Raw genomic sequence first — 20,437 nt, 5'->3', positions numbered from 1 at the left:
ATCAAAACCACAATGAGATACCACCTCACCCCAGTCAGAATGGCTATCATCAACAAGACAAATAGTAACAAGTGTTGGAGAGGCTGTGGAGAAAAAGGAACCCTCATACACTGTTGGTGGGAATGCAGACTGGTGCAGCCGTTATGGAAGGCAGTGTGGAGGTTCCTCAAAAAATTAAGAATAGAATTGCCATATGACCCAGCAATCCCTCTCCTGGGTATCTACCCCAAAAGTTTGAAAACATTTATCCATAAAGACCTGTGTGCTCCATTGTTCACTGCAGCTTTATTTATGGTGTCCAAGATATGGAAACAACGAAAGTGTCCTTCGGTAGATGATTGGATAAAGAAGTTGTGGTATATATACACAATGGAATACTATTCTGCCATAAGAAAAGCTGAAATAGTACCATGTGCAACAACATGGATGGATCTTGAGATTATTTATGCTGAGCGAAATAAATCAGACAGAAAAAGTCGAGAACCATATGATTTCACTGATGTATGGTATACAAAACTGAAAACAAAAGAACAAGACAAACAAATGAAGAGACAAAAACTCATAGACACAGACAATTGTTTAGTGGTTACCAGAGAGTAAAGGGGAGGGTGATGGTAGATGAGGGTAAAACCTTACTGAGCTGTTTGTACAATGCTGCCAATGTAAATACACGGAGGCAAGTTCGCAAACTTAATTGTCAGACCTTGTATACTGGAGTTCCTCTAGGCCCTTCCGAAAATGTGGGGCCCGGGCCCAGATCCGACCACTCTCTGGCAGGTGAGCACCATGAAAATGGGGCTGTTACCTGCTGGTTGTGTGCTGTGTCCTCAGTGCCTTGCGGGCCAGAACTTAGTCAAAAGGTCACACCCTGCTGCTGAGAAATAGTCTATACTTGGAGCAGCCATGTGCCCAGTTAAAATCCAGAAGTAATTTTGCTGAGGCAGAAGGAGAGAGTGGAAATGGGGTCAACTGGCAGATTTTGCCAAATTACAGCTAAGACATACCTATAACTTGAAATGCATCGTTTCAAAGACTCAGGTTTCAGTTAAAAAGGCAAAAATGCCAGCAGATACCCAAGTTTGCTGGGGCCACTATATGTGAGCACCTGTAAGGGCAGTCGCTACATTTCAGTCTCTTCCTGAAAGTCAAGGGGACGTTAACCCCTCGGCAGGGCCCTACGTCCCTACGTGGTACTCGTGACGCGAGTGAGGAACAAAGTCCCGGCACACAGGTTCAGATAGAGTGAGTAGCACAGCTTTATTTGGGAGCCAATGTCCCTCCAGAGGCCAATGCTCTGGTCAGCACAGAGGGTTATACAGAATAGAATAGGACTTAATAAGGAACCAAGTCAATCGGGATGGAGAAGGTCCCTGGTCCGGGAGAGGCGACTGGGCCCCCGACGGGTCTGAGGCGAGCTGGTCTTGCAAGGAAGAACTTCGGAGTCCCGGACTATCACGGCTTGCACCCCGCAGGGGACTCTGTCGGGTCACCCAGACAAACATCCCGGAGATGATTCCAGAGTGTCTGGCTCGGAGCCTCACAGAGGGTCTTAGCTGGAGCGCCCAATTGGACCACTCACGGCATTGCTCTGGAGTTCTGCTTTTATCCTCTTTTCCTTGGACTTGTTTACCTCTTAGGTGAGAACCAGAAGTTGTTTGGTGAATGTGTTTATCACTCAATTCTGTTATGTTCAGTTTCACACAAAAACATGTTTTTCACTTCACTCTTTACAGTCTCACACATGTGTGACCATAGTCCTGTCCCTACTAGTAAACAACTTGTTTTGCAAACCTCAATCCATGTATATAATACATTTTATATGCTCTATACACACTATGACCAAGTACCACTAACTGAATGGCTCACATAGAAATGTATCGTTTTCCAGCTTGGGGCTGTGGTCAAGGTGATGCAAGCTGGGCTACTTCTGAGGCCCTGAGGGAGGGTCTGTTCCAGGCCTCTCTGAGTTCCTGGGGCTTGGTGACACTTTCGGTGTTTCTTGCCTCCATGTCCACATGGTCCCCCTGTGTGCACGCCTGTGTCCAAATGTCCCTCTTTGTAAGGACACCTGTCAAGTTGGATTGGAGGCCCACTCTGTCCTAGTATCGTGTTACCTAATTTTATCTGTGGTGACACTGTTTCCAATAAGGTCACATTCTGTGGTCCTGGGGGTTAGGACTTCAGCATATAGATTTTGAGGGCACACAATTTAATGCATAGCAAGGGGAGATCTCAAAGAACACAGTTTAAGAATGCTTTAAAAAAAAAAAAAAATTTGGCCCCTGATGGAGTCCAGAAAGACTTCAGTCTGGTGTCGCCTGTCCTGTAGCATCCATGGGTCAACAGCAGGGGGCAGTGCTATGCTACCTGCCAGGCACCTCTCAGGCTACCTGGGCTGCTGGATGGATGTCACAGGTCAGAAAAACCAAGGGTTCACTGTGGGTCTGGGCCCAAAGCTTTGGCCTTGAGACCTATGAATAAATGAGGGAGAAGTAGGTCAGATGACCACAACCTGTGTGGGCACATAGTGGGCTCCGGGAAGAGCGGGCTGAAGGCAAGTGGGAGACTTACAGGCTCCCAGCCTGGTAACAGGGCTGTGGGAGTCGGGTGCCGATAAGTAGGCTGCCTCCTCCTCAGTCTTCCTGCTCCTGGTGGCCCAGCCAGTTCCCAGTCTAGGGATGTGTGTCATCCCCAGATTCAGCTGAGCCTGGTAAGCCAAGTGAGAGGCCCAGCTGTGTGAGGTGCCAATCCTGTTAGGACTCTTACCTGCTGCATTTCTGCACCTCATGAAGAAGGCACGATGCAGTGATACTCAGCAAGGAATTACGGAAGGCCTACTATGTGCCTGATGACTTTCCGTAGAATTCGACAGCCCTAGAGCCAGGAGAGCCAGGCCTGTGTGACATCACCACCGGACAGTCTGGAATGTACCGAAACCAGTATCATGTTGGTTCATCACTGAGCGCATTCTTGACACGCTTTTGGACTTCACCTTCATACCCTTTTGTTTTCCAAAATAATAATTAGGTGATTGAAAAGGTAATGCTTTCTATACATAAAAATGTAAAGGAAACTGATCTACCATCTTTACAAGCCAGAGAAAGTTTTTCTATTCTTATACCTGTATAAAACTTTCATTGTGGTTCTCCCTAAGGACATGTGCACACAGTTTAAAAAGTCAAATTGTTCTTTTTGTTGTGAAACCCTGTCCCCTTCCCCTTCCCCTTCCCAGGGACAGCTAGCTTTACCTTTCATGGGGATTATACTGTTTTTTCCTCCAGGTCTATAAACGATGTGCTTACATTACCCATTCATTTTAGGCACTCACATGAAAATCCTTCTCCTTCCCCGTCCTCCGCCCTTCCCATCCCCTCATCCTCCCTAAATCGCTACATCAAATTTTGCTTATACCGTTACTTAGCGTTTACATTGTGATGAGCAAGGAAATGTTATTCACAGACAAGACAAGGGACCAGGAACACCTCTTTCTTGCACATCTTTCTGTTTTCCCAGCGTGACTCGGTGTTTCGTTTGGTCCACCCTCTGTGCCGCTTGGATCTCTCTATATTCAGCGCTCAGATGTTAGGTTTCTCCTCTATGAGGAAGTCTGGGCAGGTGGCACTGGGTTTGGTGCCTATCTGGCACCTGAGATCTCCCTCCCCCTTCGCCTGGGGTCCTTCCATGTCCAACCGTGTCCTCTGCGTCCCATCCTTCCTGTCTTCCTCAATTGTCAAAGGAGAAAGAATCCACAGAAGGTAACATTTTTCATATCCTCACGTGTTGGCTAATTAGCCGACTACTGGTATTTTAACAGAAGTACAAGCTGGAAACAGTTCGCCTTTAGAATTTTGGCAAAGTCTGATGATGTTTTGGTTCCCAGTCTTTTATCTGTGATGTATAGCCTCCCCCATCCTCAGACCCCAGCTTGCAAACTCTGCTTTGTGTCCCTGGTTCCCGTCTCCATTTTACCTGTTGTGCTATCACTGGGCCCTCACTTAGAAACATACCTTTCAGTGCTGGAGAATTTTCTGGAGTTATTTCATTTCCCCTCTTGTCTCTTTTGGCCCTTCTGTTATTCAGATGTTCAATCACCTGAACTTAGCCTCTCATTTCCTTTATCTTTTTTTTTTTCCTCCTGAATTTAACTTGTTTGTCTTCTTGCTCTACTTTCTGGAAGTTTTCCTCATCTTTTTCTTCCAACCCTGATACTGAGTTTTCAATTTCTGCTTTCTTATTTTTACTACCCAAGAGAGCTGCTTTCTGAATGTTCCCTTTTTGTGGTAACTGGCCTTGTTTTATGGGTGCCGTCTCTTCCCCTCTAAGGCTGTTTGTGATTTTTGTTAATGTTTTCTTCCTGCATAATTTGTGTCGTCCAAGTTGCTTTTTCCTATTAGATCCCTCAACCAGAGGCTTTCCCTGAATGGCTGAAAGTTATTGGCTGTTGGTTCATACTAAGAAACCGGGACTGTATTTCCAATGTACAATCTTCAGTTTTGATGTGTGTACACCTGTGATATCATTCTCACAATTAAGATAATGAATATTCTATCACCCACAGAAGTTTCCTTGTGTTGTTTATCATTCTCCCGAAGCCCCGGCCCCAGGCAAACACTGATCTGCTTTCTGTCTCCATAAAACAGCCTCCATCTTCTAGGATTTTTATATCAATGGAATCACACAGTATTTACTATTTTTCTATGTCTTCTTTCACTCAGCACAGTGAGTCTGAAATCTGTTTATGTTGCGTTTATCGATACTTCATTCCTGTATATTGCTAAGTATTATTCCATTGAATGGATGCACCACAGTTTATTTGTTTATTCATTCACTTGTTGAGGGACATGTGGATGATTTCCAGGTTTGGCGGTTACAAATAGAGCTGCTATAAACAACTATGTACAACTCTTTGTGTGAATGTGTTTTCGAGGGTTTTTGTTTTGTTTGTTTAGGTAAATACCTAGAAGTGGGATGGACGAGTCATGTGGTAGGTATAGGTTTAAATGTTTTTAGGTAACTTCCGGACTGTTTTCCAAAGTAGTTGTGACATTTTATATAGTCCCAGGAGCAGTGTATGAGAGTTCCTGTTGCTCCATCTCCTGGCCACAACTTGCTATGGCCAGTCTTCTCAGTATACCTTTAATTTGCATTTTCCTAGTGACTGATGATGTTTATAGCATCTGTTTTTTTTTTATAGCATCTTTTAATATGCTTATTGGCATTCATAAATCATCTTCTGTGATGTGTCATTTGAAATCTTTTGCTAATTTTTTATTGCGTTGTCTTATTACACTAAGTTTTTACAATATAAGAATTTTATTTTTTTCTCCTTTAAAGAATTGAGATCTAATTCACATACCATAAAATCCACCCGTTTAAAGAGTACAATTCAGTGTTTTTTAGCATATTCACAAAATTGTACAGCCATCACCACTATCCAATTCCAAACATTTTCATTCCCCACCCCTCAAATCCCCAGACCCATTTGCAACCATGCCCGCTATCCCTCTCCCCCTAATCCTTGACAATCACGAATATGCTCTCTATCTCTATGGAACATTCGATATAAATGATATCATACAATATGTGATCTTTGTGTCTGGCTTCTTTCACTTGGCATAGTGTTTTCGAGGTTTATCCATGTTATAGTGCGAACTATACTACACTCCTTTTTATGGCCACATCTGTGTGTCCATCCATCAGCTGCGGGACATTTTTTTCCTACTTTGGGGCTATTATGACTAACACCATTATGCAAATTTATGTACAAGTTTCGTGTGGACATATGTTTACTGTTCTCATGAGTAAACACCTAGGAGTCGAACTGCTGTCATAGGGTAATTCTGTGTTTGACTTTTTGAGGAACAACCAGACTGTTTTGCAAAGCAGCTACACCATTTTACAGTCCCACCAGCAGCTTAGGAAGGTTCAGCTTCTGCTCATCCTCACCACACTTGTTATTGTTTTCTTACTCTAGCCGTCCTAGTGGGTGTGAAGTGCTGGCTCACTGTGGTTTTGACTTACGTCTCCCTAATGACTCAGGAGGCTGAGCACCATTGCGTGTGCTTATTGGAAATGTGTGTATCTTCTTTAAAGGAATGTCTGTTCAAATCCTTTGCTTATTTTTAATTAGATTATTTGTCATTTTATTGTTGAGCTGTATATTTATATATTTACAAAGGATCCAAGTCCTTTGTCTGATATATGCTGTGCAGATATTTTCTTCTTGTCTATGGCTTGCCTTTAAAAAAAAAATGGTGTCTCTCAAAGAGGACAGGTTTACAATTTTGATGAAGTCCAGTTTATCAATTTTTTTTTTTTATGTTTTGTGCTTTTGTGTTCTGTCTGAGAAACCTTTGCCTATTTCAAAGATGCAAAGATTTTCCCCTATGGTTTCTTCTAGACATTTTACAGTTTTAGATTTTACATTTAGGTTTGCAGTCTGTTCAGGTTATTTTTGTACATAGTGTGAGGTAAAGTCATGTTTGACATTGAGAATATTTCCAGTTATTCCTTGTTCTATATTATTGCTGTGTACTGACACTTCAGATTCTTTTGTATTTCATGTGAGGCAGAATGGCAGTGGCATTGCCCTACTTTATTAAACTCACCCTGTCCCACACCCCTTATATGAAGGTTTTTCTGCTTTTCGTTTTTTTGTGCTGTTCCTTTTTTAAGAGTCAAGATTCAGAGAGATTTTGTCAATATGGAGTATACTTTTGTGAGTCTATACTGCCACCTTGCTTGCTTTCCCTACATCTTTGACAACACTTGGTATTATCTGACTTTAATTTTTTATTTTTGTTTATTTTATACCGATCTGGATGATGTAAAGGGATCTCTCATAGTTTTATTTTTGATTTCTCTAGTTGTTGGTCTGTTTAAGTATTTCTTCACATACTTGTTAACCATTCCAATTTCCTTTATATGAATTATCTGTTATGGCTATATCCATTTCTCTGTTGATATTTTCCTATAATTCTCTATTTTTCTTCTTGATTTGCAAAAATTCCTTGTATGTGCTAAATTAGAACCCCTTTATAGTTTATTTTATTTGTGTGGTTAAATATAATAGAGATGCAATAACCATGGTCAGTTTTAGAGGTTGCAAACATTTTTCTTCCAATCTCTCACTCATCTGTTAACTCTGTCTTTGGTATTGTTTATTGAGCAGACATCTTTAATTTTTATGTGTTCAAATCCATCATGTTTTCAGCTATACCCTGCTTGTAAAATCTTTACTCCCTCAAGGTAGAAAAGATGTCCTCCTTCATGCTCACCTCTTAGCTTCATAGTTTTACCTTTTCTGTTTAGACATTTACTCCATTAGCTAAGTGTTATGAGGTAGGCACCCAACTTTATTTTTTTTGTCCTGGTTTATCAGCTCTGTGCACTAATCAAGCTAGCACAGCAGCTCAGCAGCCGAGGGGCAGGACGGGGGCCCGAGGATCGCCCCACCTCCCAACTTGGGGGGCAGAGACAGACCTATTTGGTGGTTTTCTCCAGCAGCATAGAGCTGCCAGGGCCAAGAGCTGAATTGAGGCAACATTAGGGTTTTTTTTCTAGGTGTCAGGGTTGGAAGGTCAAGGAGGGAAGGGAGTTCAGGACTGGGCAGGAGGCGGGAGTAGACATGACAAGCCATGAAATGCTGTGGAAGCAAGCGTCTTTGGCTCTGGGGTAAGTGCTTGAGACATGCTCATTACAATAAATGAAAATATGGCCAGGAAGGCGAATGTGTGGGCAGTGACACTGTGCCCAAATGTGCTAGGAGGGGTCCCTCCACTCCCCCACCCTTCTTGGAGTCAGCATAGATCAGGGTAGATGGATGGCAGAGGCTCTGAGAATAATGGCAGTGAGAGTTAGGCCTTGTGGCAGCCACCATTCCACATGGGAAAGGCTGAGTTATCCTCAAGGTGCTGGCCCGCAAGCCAGATAGGTGACACCCCTCACTGTCCAGGGAGGGGGTGGTTGGCAGGAAGCAAGGGATTTAATAGATGTCAATGTGAGAAGGACATTGGAGGACAGGGAACAGGGCCACAGAGAGTGGCTTGTCCCAGGGAAGGGAAAGGTGGAGCTCTCCAGAGGGGCCGAGCTGGTCAAGAGGGCTGTGTAATGCTCCACAACAGTCCTAAGTGCCAGCCATTTGACACGTCAGCCAAGGTTCAGGGCTGACTCACAGGCCTCCCGCCCGTAGCTGCACTGCCCAGAGCTCACAAGGGCCTCTCCAGTAGAGGGGCAGAGGAATGGAGCTCACTGGACCTCCCACCACACTTTTTAGGCCTCAGCCCAGAAGTGACATTTCATTGGCTGGAATGAGTCACATGGCTCTGCCCACCTACAAGATGGCAGGAAGGGCAGACCTCTTCCTGTAGGTGGGAGTCTCGAGACCTGCCACCACCAGTCATGTCTACCAATGGATGTGTAATGCCATGTCCCCAGGAAGGACTGGCTTCCTGCTGAGCCTGCCTGGGCTTCCAGCCCCCCTCACCCCCCACCTGCCCTGCAGGGGAGATGTTGATGAGAGGGCAGACTGCAGCGCCAGCCCAGGGAGGACTGCCTTGCCCTAGGGGCTGTGGGACCAGCTGTGAGGAGGAAGGGGAGGAGGGGGTTGGGTCCCTCATGCTACCACGGCCCCCTGCCAGACCTAGTTTTCAGGCTTGGAGCTCCCTTCCTTCCCTTGCTCACTAAGTGCACTGTAAGGGGCTTGCACAGGGCAAGAAGTGACTCCAAAAATGGGCGAGGGGGTTATGGGCGATGCCGTGCTGCCTTCGCCCCTCTCTTCTGTTGGTTCTCATCTCCCACAGTGTGGATAGACTTCTGGGACAACTGGGAGAATAACAAGTGTTGTGTGATAAATGTCCGGGCGGGTGAAGTGGGTGAGGTTCCTTGTCCCAGGCACACAGGACTGGGGCTCGCATGGCCGCCCCTCCTTTCAGCAGGGAGGCCGTCCCCTTGGACCCCCACTTGGTAGCCGACAACAGCGGGGCTTAAGGGCTTAGCCCGAGGTCACGTGGCATGTTGGTGGGAGAACCAGGCTGGGAGCCCAGCTCCTGCCGGACCTGACCCTCCCTCACGTCTGGCCTAAGCTCAGCCTGCCCCTGGAGACCACATTTGACACATTAAGACCATCCTTTCAAGAGCGCAGAATCAAGTGTAAATTCCTTCCAACCCCCAGGAGTTACAAACAAGAGGCCTGTGACCTCTAGAGCGATCCAGGAAAGTCAGTGTGCAAACCCAGGAGGCGGGGGTGGGGGCCCAGGGTGTCAGAAGAGTGGAAACAGGATGTGAGCAGAGGGGGCTGTGAGAAGCAAGGTGGCTCCCTGCAAGGGCAGCACCTGGTAAGGCGGTTCTGAACCACGGAAAAAGACCCTGGGCTGCGTGGGAGGCGTCACATCCTGCTCCCCGCTAGCCCCCCTCCCTCCCCCTCCCCGCCCTGCCTGGCTCCTGGCCAGGGCAGAATCAGAGCCCTCCGCGGGGTGACAGGTGAGAAGACAAGAAAGCTCCCTTTTGGAAACATGGGGATTAAATCTTAAGGAGGGCTCCCAGCTCCCCCAGGGAGGCCTGATACCAAAGGACGAAACCAAAAGTGAAGAAGGAACAGGGCATCCAGCCACGCTGATAGAGGACCCGCTTAGCCAGGCTGGGCCAAGAGCAGGAAAAGTGGAACGAAGGCCCATTCCCTCACTTCAGGGGCCCATGTACCAGAGGGTCTCGTGAAGAGGCCTGTGAAGGGCAGAGGGGAGGGTGGGCTCTGGGAGGCCCTGGGAGAGGCCCCTGATTCTGCCTGGATCTGGAAAGGCTTCCTGGAGGAAGTGAGGCCGAAGGGGAGTCTTGAAGGATGGGCAGGTGAGGGGCGAGTAAAGGCATCCCAGGCAGGTAGTGCTAGCCAGCACGGGTCCTGACAAGACACCTGGCCTGAGGCGTGCTGGTCAGTGTCACTAGGGGCCTCTTTTTGCTCACCTGGCCAGAGCCTACCCCGTGGCCTGTTCGGGGCCTATAATCTTCCCTCTGGCCTGGCCTCTCACCAGCATTAACACCTGACATTCTCCTTCCTCATCTGAGCAACCCGCCCATATCCCCACAGCAAACCTGCAGTGTCGCCCCCCCCCCCCAGCACTCCCCCCCACTTCCCCCTGGCCCCAGCTCTGGTCGTCAACCTCCTGGGGGTTCAACACTTTTCTTTGGATTGGAACCAGACTTACTCCTGGAGTGTTTTCATACATACTTATATAGAACCTAGAGTTTTCTCTTTTTTACAGAAATGGTATCACACTCTGGGAGCTTATTTTGTAACTCAGTTTTCTCAAGTGGACTTGGAGCTGGTTCTGTATCAGTGTGCATATATATGCTTCGTTATTCTTCACAGATGCTTGGTGGGGCTATAAAAATTATGTATTTCATTTCCCCCCAATACAGACAAGGCAGCACTGGAAATCTTTGTACAATCCTCTCTTTGCAGAGTAATACCCAGAAGTGGGGTTACGGGTCAAAGAGCATGTGCTTTCAACATCTGGATGGGTCCTGCCTCAAAAAAGAAGAAGAAGAAGAAGATGAAGAAGATTCCAACTTACACTCTCATCAAAAGGGCACAAGATCCGCATTTACCCACCTCCCCCAGTATGGAACGTTTGCCAACTTGATGGGCCAATAAGCCGTCACCTTGTTCCAGCGGGGAGAGCATGAGTTTTGCGTGTTTACTGGACACTTGCATTTCTTGGCCTGTGAAATCTGTTGCTGTTCTTTGCCCCTTTTCCTGTTCTTGACTGTTTCTTGCTTGTTCTTGGAGGGCCTCACATCTTTGCTTGCCGTCCGCAAACTCCCTTCTCTCCTTCCCCGTTTTGTTTTTCCCACGCTGCCATCTGACATGCTACATGTTTATTTCCTTATTGCCTATCCCCCCTGCCCCATGAGAATGAATTAAGAGTGAATAAGAGCCAGGAGGGCAGGGACTTTTGTCATTTGTTCATTTTATTGTTCCCAGCACCTAGGACAGTGCCTAGCATACAGTTGGCAACCCTTAATTGTTCTATGAATGAATGAATGAATGAATGAATGAATGAATGAATGAATTAACGAATGAGTCAATAATAACCTTTTATCTGTTATTTGTTTTTCAAATATTTTCCCCATAGCTTTCACTTGCCCTTTATTTTGTTTATGGTGAGTTTGATCATACCGAAAATTTTAATGTATGTGAGGTCAAACCTGTTAGTTGTTTCACACATGAGTTTTATATTCTGCATTTTGCTTAATATACAGAGGGTGCCAAAAAATATATATACACATTTTAAGAAAGGAAAAAACTACTAAAATTGTAATACTCAATATATACCAATAACAAAAGATGAACACAAGTCACGTTTGACATCTGCAATTACAAGAGGTGCTCAAAGTAGTTACCATCAGCATCCAGACACTTCTGATTATGGTGAACTATTGCTTGAGCCACGTTGACCAAAGTGTCCACTTGTATACATTTTGGCACCCCCGGTATATTCTGGTATATATTTTGGTCTCATTTTAAGTGATTTAGTCCATGGGGAAGGCATTTTTGTGAATGATGAGATACGGATCAAAAACTTATTTAAAAAAAATGGATCCAGCTGTCCTATTGCTGTGTATTAGAGTCCCATCTTCCCTCTGTTGTTTGAAAGGCTGTCTTTATCACTAGCTGGGCTTTGGGACTTTCTGATTGGTTCCACTGATCCATTTGTTTGTTGCTATTCCAGAACCACACTTATAAAATCACTAGACTTTTGTAGTTTCTTTTTATATCCAGTGGGATAAGTCCCCCCTCTTTGTTCTTAATTTTCAAAAATGGCTTTGCTATTATTGTACAATTTCTTTCTCAGATGAATGTGAAAACTAGCTTGCCGGGTCCCATGAAAACACCTTGTGATTTTGACTGGGCTGTGATGCATTCACAGATCAAGTCAGGTAGGACCTGACTTCCTTATGTCGCCTATTCCTGTTCCTGGGCCATGACACAATGTAGCTCCGTCCTTTCCTTCAGCCAGAATGTATAGCCATCCTCATGTGGGTCTGAAACAGTCCCGTTAAGCTTATTTCTCGGTATCTTACACTTTTTGTTAATATTTTGAATGGCAAAAATTCTCTTACAGTTTCTTGTTGGTGTCCCCAGTGTGTGGAAAAGCAGTGATTGTCATATGAGGGTCTCGTGTCTGGTTCCCTGACTGGTACTTCTTTTTCGTTCTAATACTTGTCAGGTGCTTCTCTTCGATTTTTCTGATGGGCAGTCACATTTCTGTAGATAATGATGGTTTATGCTCTTTCCCCACATCTCTTTCTTGTCTCACAGAGCAGCCAGGCCCCAAAACACAGCCCAGCACCCCTTATGGTGGGCACACTCATTTTCGTCCTTTAGGGAGGGTGTCCTGGAGTTTCACTCCTACTAAGTACGACGTTTGCTGGAGTTAAGAAAACTTCTGTTTTTCTATTTCTGGTGTTCTAAGATTCTGGTTTTCTATTAGTAGCTTGAATGAGTGTGAAATGGCATCAGCTTTTAGACAAGCTTGCTCACTGTGGTAGAGACTGTGGGATTTCAGCTGGGCACGTGGCTACTCAGGATAACAAAAGCCTTCCTTGCAGTTGGCTGTGGCCAGGTGACTACATTCTGGCCACTGGGGTATAAGCAGAAGTGACCGCACCTTCCCGGAAGTGCTATTAAAGTTCTTAAGGGGGCACGTCTTTCTTTGCCCTTTTCTCCTTTCTGCTGTCTGGAATGTTACGTGAAAGCAGGAGCCGGAGCAGCCAGCTTGGACTCTAAAGTGATAGAAATGGAGGCCGTGCACAGCAAAACCACAGAATGGAAGGACCTGTGTCCCTGGGTGCTTAAAGAAGGTGAGCCTCTAGCTGGCCCTGAGCACCTGTGTCTCGACTTACACCTGAGCTAGTATTCCGTCCGCCCAGCCCAATCCCCACGAACACACCTGAGTGCCGACCAGGGATGACACAGGTGAACTTGCATTTTAGAAAGTTCATTCTAGCTGCTATGGGGAGGTGGACAGGTGGGAACCAGGGTAAAGGGTGTGTCTGTCAGTGCCCTTCGGCCAAAGACCACCAGGAACCCACCTGTAGTTGAACAAGTGTCTTATTTGCAGCCAGGGCACTCACACAGCACAGGAAACTGTGTGGGCGTCTCAGTGAGGACATTAGAAAGAACCTGTTACAGGACCCGGGCTGTCCCTATGACTTGCTCTAACAAAGTCTGAGAGACAGACTCCACTCTCGATGGCAGAGCAGCAAAGTGTGTGCTGCTGTTGCTTTCTGCCACCCAGCCAGTCCTACATTTAGGGCTGGGGGAACAAGGAGAGGGCTAGGGCTGTGCAGACGGGCCGTCCTGTGGGGCACAGAGGGACCCAGCCACTGCCCAGATCTTGGTGCCACGGCAGGGAGGATGTGGGGGCCTAAGCACCCAGACTTCCTCCTTCTGCTGGCCCTGGGTGACCCTTAGGTGGGAGAGGGCCAGGAGCCCAGGTGAGGTGTCCACACAGATTGGAGCAGGGAAGGAAAGGGATCTGGAAGAGGGAAGGTCAACAGGACAGCCAGCTCAGCCCCACATCCCAGAGCCCACTCAAAGCCGCTCCGTAAATGTGTGTTGAATGAACACTACAGCGGCCCTGCCAGGCCGGGCCCATGTGTACCTGGGGTCTGGGGCCCTGGGTCTCCAGAAGAAACTCGGGGGTGGATCAAGGAGGTGCAAGAGGGGGTGGGGCCAAAACCAGTGGGCGGACCCCCAGGTTTGTCCTCAGTTATGGGAGGGCAGCCCTGGACCTGGGGAGTGGCGGGGAGACAGGCCATTTCTGGGGTCTCAGCTTAGGTCAGGACTGCCCTTTGTCCTCAGAAGCCAGCCCACTTTCCCACACTCATGAGTCTGTTGTTCCCTAATTATTTACATTATTTAAACACAGGCAGTCCTTCACAGTTTCTAAAGTGTCTTCCGGGATGGTGGCTCACTCAATTCCCACAACAGTTGGCCCCTTCCCCAGGGGCGGCTGAGGCTGAGTGACTCACAGAAAGGCCGGCCTGGCCAGGAAGGGGAAGGCACAGTAACTGTTGGTATACAAGCAGTTTCTGTTTTCCTTAGTTGCCTGGGCTGTGGCTGGCCTCTTCTCTGCTGGGACTTGTTGCCCTCACTGGGCTCAGTCTGGGGGAACTGCCCTAGCTCCTTGCAGGGTGGGGGCGTGGGGTGTGCCCCTCCTGGCCTCTCCTCAGAACTTCCAGGCTGCTGGACACTGCTTTATCCTGTGACCCCCAGGCCCATGCAGCTACCTCACTGCCCTGGACCGTTCCTTCCCCTGGGCTGCTGGGGCTCTGGATGGGGAGGTGGGAGGTCACTGAGGACATGCCCATTGGCCCCTCTGTGACCCGCTCCACAGCCCCACAGCTTGACTTTGGCAGGGCCACCCCTGTGGTGGGGTACGGGGGCCCATGGCTCTGCATGGGGGCGGAGGGCAGGGAGTGCTGATCCCGGCAGCCTGAACAAGACCAGTCCTCCACCAGCCAGGCCCCTGCCCTGGATGTGGCCTTGTAGGACTCACTTCCCCCTTTGGGCCTCAGTTTCCTCATCTGTAAAGTAGGGTTGATGAAAATCCCCAGGGTGAGGCCTGGGTGAGGCAAGCCGGGGAGGGAAGGCAGGGTGCCTGAGGTGCTGCGTACCTGCCTCCTTCACCATGCTCCTGTGCCTGGCACCGAGACTCACAGATCAGAGAGGCAGGCGGCCAGCGGCAGCTGAGCGTGGACTCCTCCCAGCTGCAGGCCTTTCTGGCTGCTGCACAAGACGCCTCCCCAGGCCACCCCCCCATGCCCTCTGGGGGTCCTCCTGGGCATGGACCACACACCCTCCCGGCCCTCCTGTGTCCCAGGTGTCCCGCCCCTGCCCTCAGCACCCAGATCAGCATGGGGGAGGCTCCAGCCACTTGGGTTTCCAGCATAATGAGGAGTGTCTTTGGGGCTGCGCCCTGGGACCCATAGTCTCATCTGGCCTACCTCACTTGGCTCACTGCTGTGTGGTCTTACAGCCTGGCTAGCTGGCCCCATGATGGCAGGAACACCAGGGGTCTGGGCATGCCTGGCCCCTGCAGGCCGCGGGAACCTGGTGTAGGTCACTGCTACCCTTTCTGGACTTCCCTCCAGGGCCTTTACTGTCTCAGATGAAATTCGAGGCCTGCCCCTGCCCCTGGGGAAACTGAGGCACTCACTCCTTGCCCAGGCCCTGCTGTGCATGAATCAGGCTGGCGACAGGGTCAACAGCTACACCCCAGGAAGGAGCAAGACCAGCAGCGATAACCTTTCCTGGTTGGGGTGCTCGAGAAGGGCCCACGAGGATGTGGCCCGGCCCCGGGGCAGCTCTGGCTGGTTTCCTCTCCCTGGAGCAGGGTTCTGACTTGGGGCAGTGGGTGGGCTCCCAGGGATTACGTCATGTCAGACGGGGTGATAGCAAAGCCCAGTCCCCAGTGAAGGGTCCCGGGACCCCCAGAATAGGGCCTGATACCCAGGGGAACTTTGCCACTTTATTTGCAAAGCCAAAGACTAATACAGGCTCTTGTTTTAGCCTCAGAGTCTCCCAGCTGATCGCCCCTCCGTGGAACAGCACTGATGACGATGACGATATGTGTGTGTGTCCAGGACGCCAGGCCCTGAGAAAGGGCCTTGCTTGGACTCCCATGGTCTGAGCCACTTCCTTCTGGGGCAGTGTGAACGGAGTGGGGTGGCCTCCCAGGGAAGGGGATGTCACACATGAGTTGTTTGAATGGGAAATACACTTAGGGACTTGTGTGCAGGCTGGAGTGTTCCATGTCCGACGCAGGCGGGCACTTGTGGGCAGGGCTCCTCTCAGGGCTACTGGTCACATTGGCAGGTGTGCGGGCCACACAGGGGGGGGTCATGTGGGACAGTGCGGTGGGCCCAAAACTAGGGCTGGGCCCACAGGTCTGTGGACTGGCCCCTGGGGCCACTGGGGTGGGGGGACTGCTCATGGAGGGGCTCGTGTGTGCTGTTGGAGCCTGAGAGGACACCCAGTGTCCATGGGTGGTGGGAAGGTGACTGGGTTTGTCATGTGTGGTGTGCGTGGCACCATGTGTGCAGGGACAGGCATGTGAGTGTATGAGTGTGTGTGCACGTGTGTGCGTGTGCACGGCCTCCCTGGTGCCCAGGGTGGCTCTGAGAAGAGGTGGCTTCTGCTTTTATAGGAGTGTCATCTTCAAGGGCACAATCGGATGATCTGGGACCTTAATCCTCCCTAATCCTCTCCAGACACTTCTCCCTGGCATCCACCCCCCAGCCATCTGGGCTGCTAATCCAGCCTGGGCCCCAGTGCCATCAAGCACCATCCCCTCCAGCCCCCAGCTCCATTCTGGCCGTGACCAGGCCACTTCCTCTCTTTGCCCGTTTCCCTCACATGAGCCAAGTCAGTGCCCCTCTCCCAGCTTGTCTAGCTGAGTCGGGTGCGGTAAGCACACTTGGCAGCTGGCACCCGGAGCTGGCTCCTGAGTCGCTGTCTCCAGAGCAGGATTCGGGACAGTGCTCAGGGGCAGGAGGAAGGGGCGGAGCCTGGGCCTCACCCTTCCGTAGTCAGCTGGCCCCCTCTGCTCAGCCCCAATCTGGGAGCCCTCCACTGCTCTGTCCACGATTCCTGTTGGTTCTCCCCCACCGGATCCGGGCTCCCTCTTCATTTTCATGGTCACTTTCAGTCCATCACCGTCCTCTGAACCACTGCGACAGCCCTGATCTCTCCCTGCAGCCACTCCTGCTCCCACGTCTGTTCTCCACCCACAGTGGGAGGGACTGCTCGGGTGTCCATCAGACGCTTCACCGGGTCGTCAAGAACTTCTGATTTGGCCTTTCAGTCAAATCAGACCCTGTCAGAGACCAGGCCCAACGGGGGCGCTTCTGGGCCTGCAGCTCTCCTGTTACCAGCTCCTCCCGGCCTGCCAGGTTGTCCCCCACTCAGGACTTTTGTCCTTGCCCCTGCCTCTTGGACAGCTCTCCCCTCCTCGACCCTGTTACAGCTCCAAGGCTGTCTCCTCCCAGAGGGCCCCTGCTCCACTCATTGCCCTCTGGGTACCTACCCTTGTCTGACATCACCTCAGTTTTTATTTACTTGTCTCTCTCTCTCTCTCCCCCTGCAAGGCCAGCCCCGGGGCAGGAACTTTGTCTGTCTTGTTGGCAGTGCACCCCCAGCACCGAGCACAGAGCCTGGTGCTCAGTATATACCTGGTGCACGAACCAGTGCAGCCTGCCTAGGGCTCTGAGCTGTGGGTGGCCAAATTTGCCCTTGAACCCAGGACATCTCGCTCCTGTGCAAGTTACATGGGGCAATTCCACTCACATACTGGTGTGTTTATAATCTGGAACCATCCGTCCTCTGCTCTGGAGATGCGAGGGTACCTCCTCTGCCCTGGCGCCAGGGCAAGTGGGGGTGAGGGGTCCAGCAGAGCCCCGCCCTGACACTGACCTCTGTCCAACATTGTGGATTTTCAACCTCCTATGTAATCACTTTCTCTGGGAGTGATGGCTGTGCTTCCCAGTGCCCTGTGAGTTGTGGTATCCCCAGGGCTCAGAGCTGAGCATGGAGATGGCACGGATGCAGTAAAACCAGCGCGGTCCTCCTGGATGGTGGCCGGTGTGGCCAGAGCCCAGCCGAGAGGGCGGAGACAGAGGGGAAGAGCCTGGGTGGCGAGGGCAGGGCCTGGATTTGGGGGCAGGATGGATAGGCACAAAATTGTGAATTCAGTCTCTGGTTCCAGCACCTACCAACCGTGACAGTTTGGGTCAGTTAGTTGACCTCTTGGTGCCTTGGTCCCCATTTGTATTTGGGGTGTCAATAATTCCCACCTTTTGGGGTTCTTGGGGGTTTTAGAAGGAGGGATGTGTACATGGCAATCATTCAATCAGTGTGAGTTGCTGTAGTGTCTTTATGAAGAGAGATGGGACCTGGCAGGAGAGGTACGCTGGGGAAAGGGGTGGATGCAGGACACGGGGCCTGCAGACCCTGCCCAGAGGCCAATCTAGTGCTTAACACCCGGTCCTCCATTTACTGCTGTGTGGTCTTGATTCTCCATCTACAAAGCAAGGGTAATGAGGCTGCCAAAGCCTAGATGCAGTAATGCCTAGAAGGCACCTGGCACAGTGATAGTCAGTTCTATTGTTTAATGAGGGCACAGAGAGGTTAACTCACTTGTCCAAGGCCACACAGTGAGGAAGCAGCCCCACTGACCAAGGTGAAGTGGTTCCTGAGACCCAATGGCTCCCTGATAAACACCGCTGCCCAAACAAACACCTCTGCCCAATCATTACACTGGTGACAGAGCTCTTCCTTTTTTTTCTTTTTTTAATTTTTATTGGGGAATATTGGGGAACAGTGTGTTTTTCCAGGTCCCATCAGCCCCAAGTCAAGTCATTGTTTTCACTCTAGTTGTGCAGGGCACAGCTCACTGGCCCACGTGGGAATCGAACTGGCGACCTTGGTGCTTTGAGCACTGCGCTCTAACCAACTGAGCCAACCAGCTGCCCCGACAGAGCTCTTCCTCAACCACCTCAGCCAGGGACGCCCAGCTGTCAGCGTGAGAACTGACTGGTTCACTGGTACCACGGGTGGGGGTCCATGGGTGTGCTGGGGGTGGGTGCGTGCCAAGGAAGAGACCAGGTACACCCAGGAGTGTGGCCAAGCCCAGGTCCCGTTGATGGACACACCTGTGCTGCAGGAGGGACCCCGACCAGAGGAGCCAGCTCCAGCCTTGGCAACAGGACTGGCTCTCTCAGGTCCCCTTCCTTCAGGCCGTGGCCTCCTGTCCCCTCCGCCCCAGGAGACCAGAATGCACAAACAGCACTGTGCCAAAGCTGGAAGGGGCTGCAGGGACCCTCACCTTGGCAATGTATCCTGACTCTATCGTCTCCTACCTTATCACACTTACTAACATCTCTGGGTACCACCTGTACCATTCAACTCACTTGTTACAAACCTCAATGTTATTTTAAAATGAAACTATGTCATTACTCTAGGTGGAGAACTAGGCTTACTTGCCAGGAATACAACATAAACACAAAAATAAATGTCACTGAATCAGTGAGGTCACCTCCCCAAGGACAGTGCTTTGTGATTTTCTGCTGTGTCCCCAGCACCCCCAACCCGACCTGGCACCTCATAGATGCTCAAAGTACAACTTTTGAATGAGGGGCTGAGTAAATGAACAAAAGAATAAACTCAGAAAGGAATGAGTGACCTAGAATGGATGCTTGGGGAGGACACTGAGCCTGTTAAAATAAGGAAAAGCAAAGATTCAAGAGGCATCAGAGCCACAACAGCCCCAGATGGAGACTTTCTTCTTGTTGTGTTCACTGTGTCCAGCAAGGCTGCCCAAGTGTGCACCTGCCTACATACACACGTGAAATGACACACGTGTGGGGACAGACCCCAGCCCCTCAGCCACGTGAGGGCTCACTTCTGAGCCGGGCTTGCTGAGGGCTGGGTGCTCCAAGCAAACTCCCGCCGTTCTCCCCACTATGAACAGAACCATCTTCCACAGAGCACCAAGTCACCATCTTCGCCTGGCAGGAGTCTGTGGGGGTGGCTGAGCTTAGGGCAGAGGCCAGGCACAGGAAACCTGACGTCATCCTGACTCACTGCTCAGCAGGGCTGGGGTGGCTGTCATTCGTCACTCTTACCTTCGTAACCGTAACCGGCCTTGGCCTAAGGATCGGAGCCCCACCATTCATCTCTTCCTCCCTCCCTGGGGCATCTGCTTGGGATGTGGGTTTGGAGGATGAGGAAGGGGAGCGCAATAGGGGTAACCAGGGCACAGAGCCCAGCGCCAGTGCCACACATCCCGTGTCATGACTGTGGACTGGAAACTGCTCTGCGTGGGGGCTGGGCGTATGCTGTGGGGCAAGGAAAGGCCAGGGATCCCAAGGCAGGGGGCCAGGGACACAGCCAGCTGTCAAAACAGATGGTTACAAAGAAGAACACCAAATCATCATGGGTTGCAGTTGGGTATTTTAATTAAAAACAAAAAACAAAAACTGAGCTCCAAACTTATTTGATAGTGTCTGCTTCGAAACAGCCAGGCGAAGAAAACAAAAAAACAAAAAACCTCTTGAGTCTGGCACACACCTGCTGCTGTCCCCTTACCATCTAGTGATGGGAGGGGGTCCTCCCTTGGGGACCTGGAGCCTGTGGGCATCTGGTCTAAAGAGACCCCTCCTCCCACTATCCTCCACCCAGGTGACCAGAGCCCCACTTCGCCTCTGTCAGGGAGAGTAGAGGTCCTTGAGGAGGTGGCAAAGGGGACAAAACATCCGTACCATGACTCACCATGGGTCGAGGGATCGTTAGTCAGAGCAGAAGTGGGGTGGGACGTGGGCTATATTCTCTTCCCCTCTCTTCTTCCCCAGGCCTCCAGCTTTCACATAGTTATGGGGG

General features: G+C 50.0%; 1 protein-coding gene across 3 annotated transcripts in view; it reads left to right on the top strand.

Moving 5' to 3' along the window:
* Positions 1–15,799, top strand: part of STARD7 (StAR related lipid transfer domain containing 7) — a 44,042-nt gene extending 28,243 nt beyond the window's left edge. The window contains exons 7-9 of one of the 3 annotated variants that reach the window (XR_012496473.1): positions 10,457–10,614; positions 12,757–12,858; positions 15,572–15,799. The gene's annotated coding sequence lies outside the window, so the exon portion shown is untranslated. Of the gene's footprint in view, positions 1–10,456; positions 12,859–15,571 lie in introns of all 3 variants that reach the window. The other 2 variants (XR_012496472.1, XR_012496471.1) reach the window with 2 other exon arrangements.
* Positions 15,800–20,437: the final 4,638 nt, after the last annotated feature.

This window comes from Rhinolophus sinicus, linkage group LG05 (assembly GCF_036562045.2).
Source record: "Rhinolophus sinicus isolate RSC01 linkage group LG05, ASM3656204v1, whole genome shotgun sequence".
NCBI lineage: Eukaryota > Metazoa > Chordata > Mammalia > Chiroptera > Rhinolophidae > Rhinolophus > Rhinolophus sinicus.
The sequence above is the reverse complement of the archived record's forward strand: the minus strand, read 5'-3'. Positions and strand labels throughout refer to the sequence as shown.